General features: G+C 35.7%; 1 pseudogene; it reads left to right on the top strand.

The window, feature by feature from the left end:
* Positions 1-1678: 1678 nt before the first annotated feature.
* Positions 1679-9313, top strand: LOC115981246 (annotated as a pseudogene).
* The last annotated feature ends 269 nt before the right edge of the window (positions 9314-9582 follow it).

The following is a 9582-nucleotide window of genomic DNA, read 5'->3' as shown; positions in this document are numbered from 1 at the left end:
GTTATGGTTGTTGTTAGTGTTGCTGAACAGGGATGGACGGCGATGGCTGGAGAGAGTAAGTGAGTTTCTTATTTCCTTTTAGCCTTTAGGTTTGACTTAGTTTTAGTTTAAATTGTTTAATGACTTGTGAATCCGTAAGGCACTGAGGCAATGAGGATTTAAAATATATATATATATATATATATATATATATATATATATATATATATTTGTTGAATTAAAAATGTAATCGTGTTGGTGTTGGGGTAGTGATAGTCTTAGTCTGAGATGAGATTGATCTTTAAATGGGCTTTTCTATTGGCATTTGGTTTGGGCCTTGTTAGTGGTTTTATTTTATATATATGTGTGTATATATATATATTCCAGATTTTCATTCTTTTTTTTTTTTGGGTTTTTTATTTATTTTTTATTTTTTATGGTTTTATAAACCACTATGGTGAAAGAATTGGAAAAAGGATTGGTTACTAGTTTTTTGGTCGGACCGAGATCCGACCGATGGTCGAACCGGTGACGTAATAAATAATATAATTAATAAAATTTTAAATTATATAAATAAAAATATAATAAGTTTATTACTAATAATATGATAGCAAAATGTAAAAACGTAATATTTAGTGACACTTTTCATATAAATTTAATCAAATTTCCTTAGAATGGACAATCACATGTTTTTTTATAACCATAAAAATAAAAAGTTTATATATATATATATATATATATATATATATATATATAATGAATTAATTGATGTTATATAAAAATTAAGTAACTTTTTTTTATTCACTTAATTAACTAAAACTACTATTTTTTTTCTAATCAAAATTATCGAAAAAAGAAAAAAGAAAAGTAGTTGTACAATAAAAAAAACTAAATTTACTTGACTTTGACCAATAAGTTGTATAATATATATTATATTGTTTTTGAGGAAAAGTAATCGCACAATAACAGTGCGTCAGGTAAAGTAAAAACTAAAAGTAAAACCGTAGTATAAGTTTAAAATAATGTAAAAGCATGTGAGTTTTTTTACTTGAAAGACCCTAATATATTGTTAAGTTACTCAAATTATGGATCAAAATTTAATTTTATTAGCATAAAAAATTCAGAGTTTTTTTTTTTTTCAAAGATAAATAAATATAAAATTTTATATTATTATGTATGATTTTTTTTTATTTCAGATTAAGGTGGTCCCAGGACCACCTGCCATAAGGTGGCGCCGCCCCCTGTCCCCAAACTCATTATGGCATAATGCTGTTGTTAAACAAGAGTGGGGTCAGATTGCAACTTTTATGAACAATCTTAGCCCAAGTGCCCAACCAGTTTTACGATTTGACCAAGAAATAACTGATTGATTTGCATTTAAGGATAGTGGGTCAAGTTTTCAGCAAAAAAAAGGGATAGTGGGTCAAGTTGCAAAACTTTCAAACTTAAAAGTCTAAGGGGTTGTTTGGTTTGCGTTTTTAAACAACCATTTTCAGTTTTTAAACAACATTTCACGTATTTTAATACACTTTTTTACTCACACGTATTTTCATAAATGTTTTCAAACAACAATTTTCAATTTTTAAACACATGTACCAAACGGGCCCTAAGTTGTCAGAACTGCATTCGGCCGCCTTATCTTATGAGTTATGTCTACTATGTTAATTCCTTCTCCACTTCCCATCCCCCAAAACCCTCTTTCAGTTTTTCTACTCTCTCGGCCACCATATTATAATAATCTTTCTCTGTATATCTCTACCCTCCACAATTTCAAGCTCCACAAATGCGTCAAATAAACTTCATGCCCTCTTTCTTCTCTCATTGTTACCATATCATTATAATCTTCTTTTCCCTCGTACCAAAAATATCCTTAGGTGCTGTGGACCCATACTTCCAAGCCTGCAGTGTGCCCAAAACCTGTGGTGATGGGCAAGCCATAAGATTCCCATTCTACATTCAAGACAAGCAAAACTCCTCTTGTGGCTACCCTGGATTCAACCTCTCTTGCAACAATAATGGCCATCCAACTATCCTCATATCCAATATCAATTACACCATCCATGAAATTTTCTACCAAACCGAGACGCTTAGAGTCTCAAACTCTGCCTTCTCAAAACCAAACTCCAATTGTATACCTTTTATAAACAGCATATCCCTTCCGAGTGTCCTGTTCGATCTAGCACCAAACCAAACCAATCTATTTTTGTTTTATAATTGTAGCTCTTCGGTGCGTGAGAGTTGGCCTTCAGAGTTTTATCCTAGTTGTTATGGCGAAAACGACACCGTTCTGGCCCTGTCTAGGCAGGACCCGAAGCTGATCAACAACGTATCAATGGAGTGCAAGTCTTCGGTTCTAGCACCGGTTGAAGCTTATGGACGTGAGATTGCAGAGCCGTTGAGAAATGGGTTTGTGCTAAAATGGAAATCCAGCAACTGTAGCATATGCGAGGATAGTGGAGGGAACTGTGGGTTCGATAATATTATGTATCTTTTCAAGTGCTTCTGCCCAGATAGGCCTCATGCTTGGAACTGCACTATTACTACTCCTCATGAGTATCTTCCTGGTCAGTTTTTTTCTCTAGAAATTTATCTTTCTTTTTGGTAATCGGAAATTTCTCTTTCTCAGTCTAGTCGTAACATTATTATGAAACATTTGAAACATAGTGTCCATAGCCAAATGTGTCGCACGCTAGGCTTAGCATATCCACCTGTCTTTAGAAGTGTGGTTGACGATCCAATCAGGCCAAAAAGAAGACTTCTGACTTGCTGAGTAGAACAGTAAATTTTAGTGGAGGATGACCGGATGAGCTTTATAAAAACTTCTTCTTACGATTTCTACTCCTTTTGTCATATGGTTAGAATCATTGGTTCAGAGCATTCAAGTCAAAGTTTTTAAATTTTTTTAGTTTTTAACCTTTCAAAAAGTTAATTTATTTATTTTAATACCTCACCACTCAACATTAATTTTTTTTTTTTTACAACTTTATTTAAATATTTTTTTATTTTTTAAAATTCTTTTATATTAAAATTTGCATCTCTTTCGTTGTCTCTCTTCTCTCAAACAAAAACAACCAACATACCCAGGGACAGAACCATGTACAAGAAGAGGGGGCTATGGCCCCTCCAAATTTTTTTAAAATATTAAATAATAGGCATATATTTAAGATTTTAGAAAATAACTTCATGAAAAATTATATTTGCCCCCCTCGACTTCGAATTCTAGTTTCGTCCCTGAACATACCACTCATCACTCACGGTCACTGCTAGCCACCACCACCATATGACCATTGCCCCCCATAAGCCACAACCCATCACAATCACCTATCCACTGCACACCCACCACCCACCACATAGCTGCCATCCACTGCACATCCCAGAAAAAATGAAACTCACCCACTACACAGCCACCACCCACCACAGCTCAAATAGCAACAGCCATCACACACGACATAAATTGAAACCCACTTTTCAAACCCAAACCCAAAGCAAACCCACATCGCAATTGGAAACCTATTAGCCATAATTTTGAACTACTGATGTATAACTACTGTTGCAAACCCACAAGCATTCCTATAACTATTGTTGCATTTTAATCAAGTTTTAGCATAAGAAAAAAAAAATCTTATTCCGTATCGATCACATGTTTTGCCTGAGAATGTGGAAGTTATGTTGTACACTAAAAATATAATGAGAAAAATATGGGTCAACATGACCTGACCTGCCCACAACACGATTGACCTGACTTGACCTGACCGTTTGCCATGTCTAGGGCCAACACAACCCAACATGATTTTAAACATTTTTTTTTTCCCTAAAAAATATTTAGACTATATGCCAAGGTACTAGATGCATAGATATAAAGGCACACAACACTACACTGACACTATTGCCATTTAGTAGCCACTAGTGGTGGTGGCCATGCCCCCATTTATTAACAAAAAGGTTAATTAAAATGAAAAAAATACAAAAGACAAAAGCATCTACAACTACATGTATACACTACTAAATGTCTTACACTAATTTAACTACTAAGTAGTAGAGTAAAGAAATACAAAAGTATAATAGTAACACATGTATAATAATAACACAAATAGTCTAATAATAGTAGGTGCTCACTTAATGAAAAAAGGGTATTATGTACAGTTCATTTCCTTGATTGATTTGATTCATTCTCTCTAAAAATTTGGCATTTACCATTTCTTTTAAATTTTTTTTTTCCCCTGTGAAAATATGAGTCGGCCTGAACGCACCTGGCCTACCCTAACCCAATTGACCCAACCCGTTTTCAACTAGTTTAATATGGCTCGTTTGATCTGCAATCTAATTAACTCGACCCAACCATTTGCCATGTCTAATCAAAAGGTGTTGTGATCCAATATTTGGTTTATCAGTGAATAGTCTTGATATAAAATAATGTCTTTCGAAAATGTCGGGTGGAAGTCAATATCATACAAATAATATTATAGGGTCGGTTATTCTCTGATTGAGTTTGGATTGCACTAAAAAATGAAACTCCCTGCATTTGGCGTTTTTCTGTGGGTCCCGTGCACTATTCACGGGACCCGCAAATATGCATTTCAGTAAATGTTATGTTAAAACTGGGTCTCATGGTACTATTTACACATTTAAAAATTATTTTGCTATAGTGTTTTTAATTTTCAGGAATAAACGATATCCAAACAGACCCTCTATCATCAAATTTCATGACTGCATCCCTACATGTAAATTTCATCATATTCACATCCTTTATAATTAAAATTGCTTAAGAAAAAAAAAACAAAAATTATTCAATATTCTTAAGAGTGTATTCCCTCTATCATTTATCTCAAAAAAAGAAAAAAAGAAAAAAGAAAAGAAAAAAAAAAAAGAGTGTATTCCCTCTTTTCATGTGAATGGTGAACTGAATCTTGAACTCCCTATAATATAAGGTAAATGGATCTTACTTCGGAAGTGTTGAAACTTGCTTGAATTCCATGTACCAACGGGTCATTTTAACAATTTTTATTTATTTATTTATAATTTGATAGTTAGAGAGAGAAGATTTGAATTCTAAATGTTTCTATTAAAAACATCAAATGTGCTAATCACTTGTGTTACAAGGCTCTTGGTTAAATCACTTGAGAAATACGATAGATTTTTAACCTATAGTGCTAGGTTCATGATATTACTTTTGGACAAAACTTAGATATAGTACTTTAGGTATTGTTTCTTTGTTTCTCCTTTTAAGATTAGGGATGGCTATTTATGCCCGATCCGCGGGTACCCAGTCCGGCCCGACCCTAATGGGTCGGGTTTTACCCGGTCCGATAACAAATAGGGTCGGGTTTGGGTTTTAGGAAAAAAAACCCGAAGCGGGTCCAGGTCGGGTCCGGGTTTTGGAAAAAACCCGGCCCAAACCCGACCCGACCCGACCCGTTTAAACTTAAAACAAAATTACTAAAATACCTACCTATATATATATGTAACTTATAACAAACCCTAATCCTTTTTTCATTTGTCTGAGGTCTCTCCAAGCCGCCTCCTCTCTGTGCTCTCACCTCACCCTCAATAACTGTCTCAGTCTCATTTTCTCTCAAGCCACCCCACACGGCCTCACCCAGTCACCCTCACCGTCACTCTCAGTCACTCACCGACCCACACTTACCTTCACTCTCATCACTTGATGGTTGCTATTTCCACGGAGACGCATGGAGGTTAGATCGGGGACAGATTTGCGAGGTTTAGGCCGTGAGCTTCGGCCTAGAGGTGGAATTGGTGGCTGAAACCACCGCCGATCATCAGAGATAGAGCCTTGGTGGACCGAGTTCTCCAATTTTTATTTTTGGGTTCATTTTTATTTTGGGTTCATGTCCTCTCTCAATTCTCAAATCTGTGAGTTTGTGTTTGTGATTTTGTGAATCTGAGTTTGTGATTCTGTGTTTGAAAGGAAACTCTTTTTTTCTTTTTATAAGATTGTGTCTCGAATCTGTGAGTTTGTGTTTGTGTGATTCTGTGTTTGAAAGGGAAAGTCTTTTTTTTTTTTTTTTTTTGGAGATTGTATGACCATGGATTAAGGCCCTAAAGTGGCTGGCGGAGCCCGCGGGGCCCGACGGGACCCGACGGGGCGGGTTTGGATTTTAAAAAAAAAAACCCGTTTATTAAACGGGGCGGGTTCGGGTTTTGGGGTTGGACCCGCGGGTCGGGTCCGGATATAAAGAAACCCGGCCCGAACCCGACCCGTTGCCATCCCTATTTAAGATTCAGTCATGTGCCTACTTAACTAAAAAATACACTTTCATCACATGTGAAAAAATCCACATGATAGAATCTTAAGAGAGGAACCTAAGAAGCAGTACCTCAATACTGTACCTAAGTCTTGCCTATTACTTTTTACCATTACATCAAAACACCAACTACTTTTTAATATAGATGGAGTTGGTTACTCATAGAACAAATTTTTCTTTAGAAGCTAAAAATCATTGCAAGGAATGAATCAAAATAATATGAGTGCACGCGTTACATAAGAGCACTAGCATCAGTTGTGCAATGCCAAGTGTCATTTTCCCACACCAAAACATTCTTTTCTATTTTACAATTGCATTTAACATTACTCCATTCAGCAGATGTTTTATTTGTCCATTCAACACATTAAAATAATATATATAATACATTAAAATAACATTTTTTTTTAAAAAAAAACCTCCTGAAATTAAAAAAAGAAAAAAAATACAAAACATACCCCAAGCCTACGGTACCACCCCACCAACCACTACAACTCACAGCCCACCACCACCCATACCTCATCCCCACGAGATTAGAACCCACCACCACCAATACCACAACCACAAAATCACCACTAGCAACCACCGGCCAAAATCAACAATCCACCCACCAGCAACCTCAACCACAACCCACCAAAACCAAATCAAACATCCTTCTATCATCCATTTCTCCATTGATAATCCTAAGCATCCTCTTCTTTTTCCCTTGCACCAAAAAAATCCTTCGGTGTAGTGGACCCATTCTTCCAAACCTGCAATGTGCCTAAAACCTGTGGTGATGGGCAACCCATAAGATTCCCATTCTACATCCAAGACAAGCAAAACTCCTATCTGGCTACAATAATGGCCATCCAACTGTCCTCATATCCAATAACAATTACACCATCCATGAAATTTTCTACCAAACCGAGACACTTAAAGAGTCTCAAACTCTGCCTTCTCAAATCCAATTGTATACCTTTTATAAACAGCATATCCCTTCTGGGTGGCCGGTTCAATCTAGCACCAAACCAACCTGTCTATCTCTAGCACCAACTGGTTCTCCTTATTCAAAATTTGTAAATTTAGGTTATAAGTCATAAAAGTAACTCCTTTGCAATGAAAACTATATAGGAGACCTGAGCTGGTTTTCAAGTGCCTGTGCAAGGCTGCTAAGATTTCAAAGCATGCCAATTTAACTAACACAATTTTTGTATGGATCTTGCTGCAGGGAATAACAAAAGGGTACTAATGATAGCATTAGGTAAGATGCCTCTTCAATCATACTTCTTGTTGCAATCGATATTCACGAGTGCTTGGACAGTATATGGAAATTAAATTATTCCATCTTAAAAGTGACATTTGTTTTTTCAACACAGCTAAGGTACAGTTCCAAGCCATCATGATTTTCTCCTTGACTGGGAATGGCTAACCATCAAAGCTATACTGCATTTATTTTTTATCTCATACAATGATAAGTTTTCAAATAACTTCTATCTTAGTTTTGGTCATGGCTCCATTTGCCTATTTTTTATCATTCAAAAGGATGTGCTTGTATTATACAGAATCCATAAGAAGACTTCTAAAACCTGTCCTCAAAATTTCAACTACAATGATGCATAAATGTCTTCATTGACCTGCAATAGATAATTTTCGCAATTCATGATTTTTCTCCAAGGCAACCAGTCTGCCTGTCAATCAAAACCTCACTACTCTATTTTGCATAAGGTAACCCAAGTCCATGCCAAGCCATTCTTTCAAGTTTTTTCTTCATTGTTAGTCTGTTGTCACCACAAGAAAATGTAAATTTTATAAGGTTCAAGAGATCTCAAGGGATAATTTGAGCTACTCTGTTTTATGCGCTGCATCACTTTGTGATCTCTATTCTTTGATTACAGTCACTTCATTTGCTGGAATTGGAGTTCTGGTCGTTATAATCTGCTACTACTGTGAAAAGCTCTCATCTAAGAAAATTATTTATTTTTGGAAGAAGGAAACTTTAACCTATCAGAGTGTAGAGGCCTTTCTAAGGAAAAATGAACCACTAGCAATTAGAAGATACAGTTATTCAGATATAAAGAAAACGACTAACTTCTTTAAAGATAAATTAGGACAAGGGGGCTATGGTGGTGTATACAAGGGAAAGTTACAAGATGGTTATTTTGTGGCTGTGAAGGTTTTGAAAGAATCAAAGGGCAATGGAGAGGAATTCCTTAACAAGGTTGCAAGCATTAGTAGGACCTCCCATGTTAACATTGTCACTCTTATGGGTTTTTGCTTTGAAGAATCTAATAAAAGAGCTCTCATTTATGAGTTTATGCCAAATGGATCTCTTGAAAAATTCATATATAAAGAAAATCCCTCAAATGCTGACCGTCAATTGGGGTGGGAAACATTATACAAGATTGCAATTGGCATTGCTCGAGGATTAGAGTACTTACATAGAGGTTGCAACACAGGAATCTTGCATTTTGACATAAAGCCTCACAACATTCTTTTGGATGAAAACTTTTGTCCAAAGATTTTTGATTTTGGCCTTGCAAAAATATGCCCTAGAGAAGAGAGTGTCATATCAATGTTGGGAGCAAGGGGAACTGCAGGATATATAGCTCCAGAAGTATTTTGTAGAAATATTGGTAGGGTCTCTCATAAGTCAGATGTTTACAGTTATGGAATGATGGTTTTAGAAATGGTTGGGGGACGAAAGAATATTGATGTTAGTGTTGATCATGTTAGTGAAATATATTTTCCACACTATATTTACAAGCGCATTGAACTTGATGAAGAACTAGGACTGCAAGGCCTCATTAGCAAAGAGGATGAAGAAATTGCAAAGAAGATGATAATAGTAAGTTTGTGGTGTATACAGACTGATCCCTCAAGCTGACCATCAATCAGTAAAGTGGTGGATATGTTGGAAGGAAGCCTCGACTCCTTGCAGATTTCTCCCAGGCCTTTCTTGTCTTCCCCACCAAGAACAACGGTAGATTCTTCTACTGCAACAATGTCATTATGAAATGCATCTCTGTTCTGTATTTCTTTTAATCTGTTGTAGATGGTAATGAACATCTTTGTGAACTATGTTGATATTGGACTTGTAGATGAATATCCTTATATGATTACCTACAATATGAATTTCTGGCATTGTGGCTTCGACTATGAATTAGCAATGCTGAAAGTCTACAAGTAGTAATCGTCATGTATGTCTTAACAATATGTATTAGGACATATGTGTTTCACATGTTTAGTAACATATGTTACTATTTTATGTAATTGGCTAATCTTTTAACAAAAAACACTTTACTTGTAATTGGGTAGATCAAGGATGTGTTTAATGTTTCAAAAAACAAGGTTTCAAGTTCAA

Source organism: Quercus lobata, chromosome 3 (assembly GCF_001633185.2).
Source record: "Quercus lobata isolate SW786 chromosome 3, ValleyOak3.0 Primary Assembly, whole genome shotgun sequence".
NCBI lineage: Eukaryota > Viridiplantae > Streptophyta > Magnoliopsida > Fagales > Fagaceae > Quercus > Quercus lobata.
Note: the sequence above shows the minus strand (reverse complement) of the source record. Positions and strands in the feature narration are given on the sequence as shown.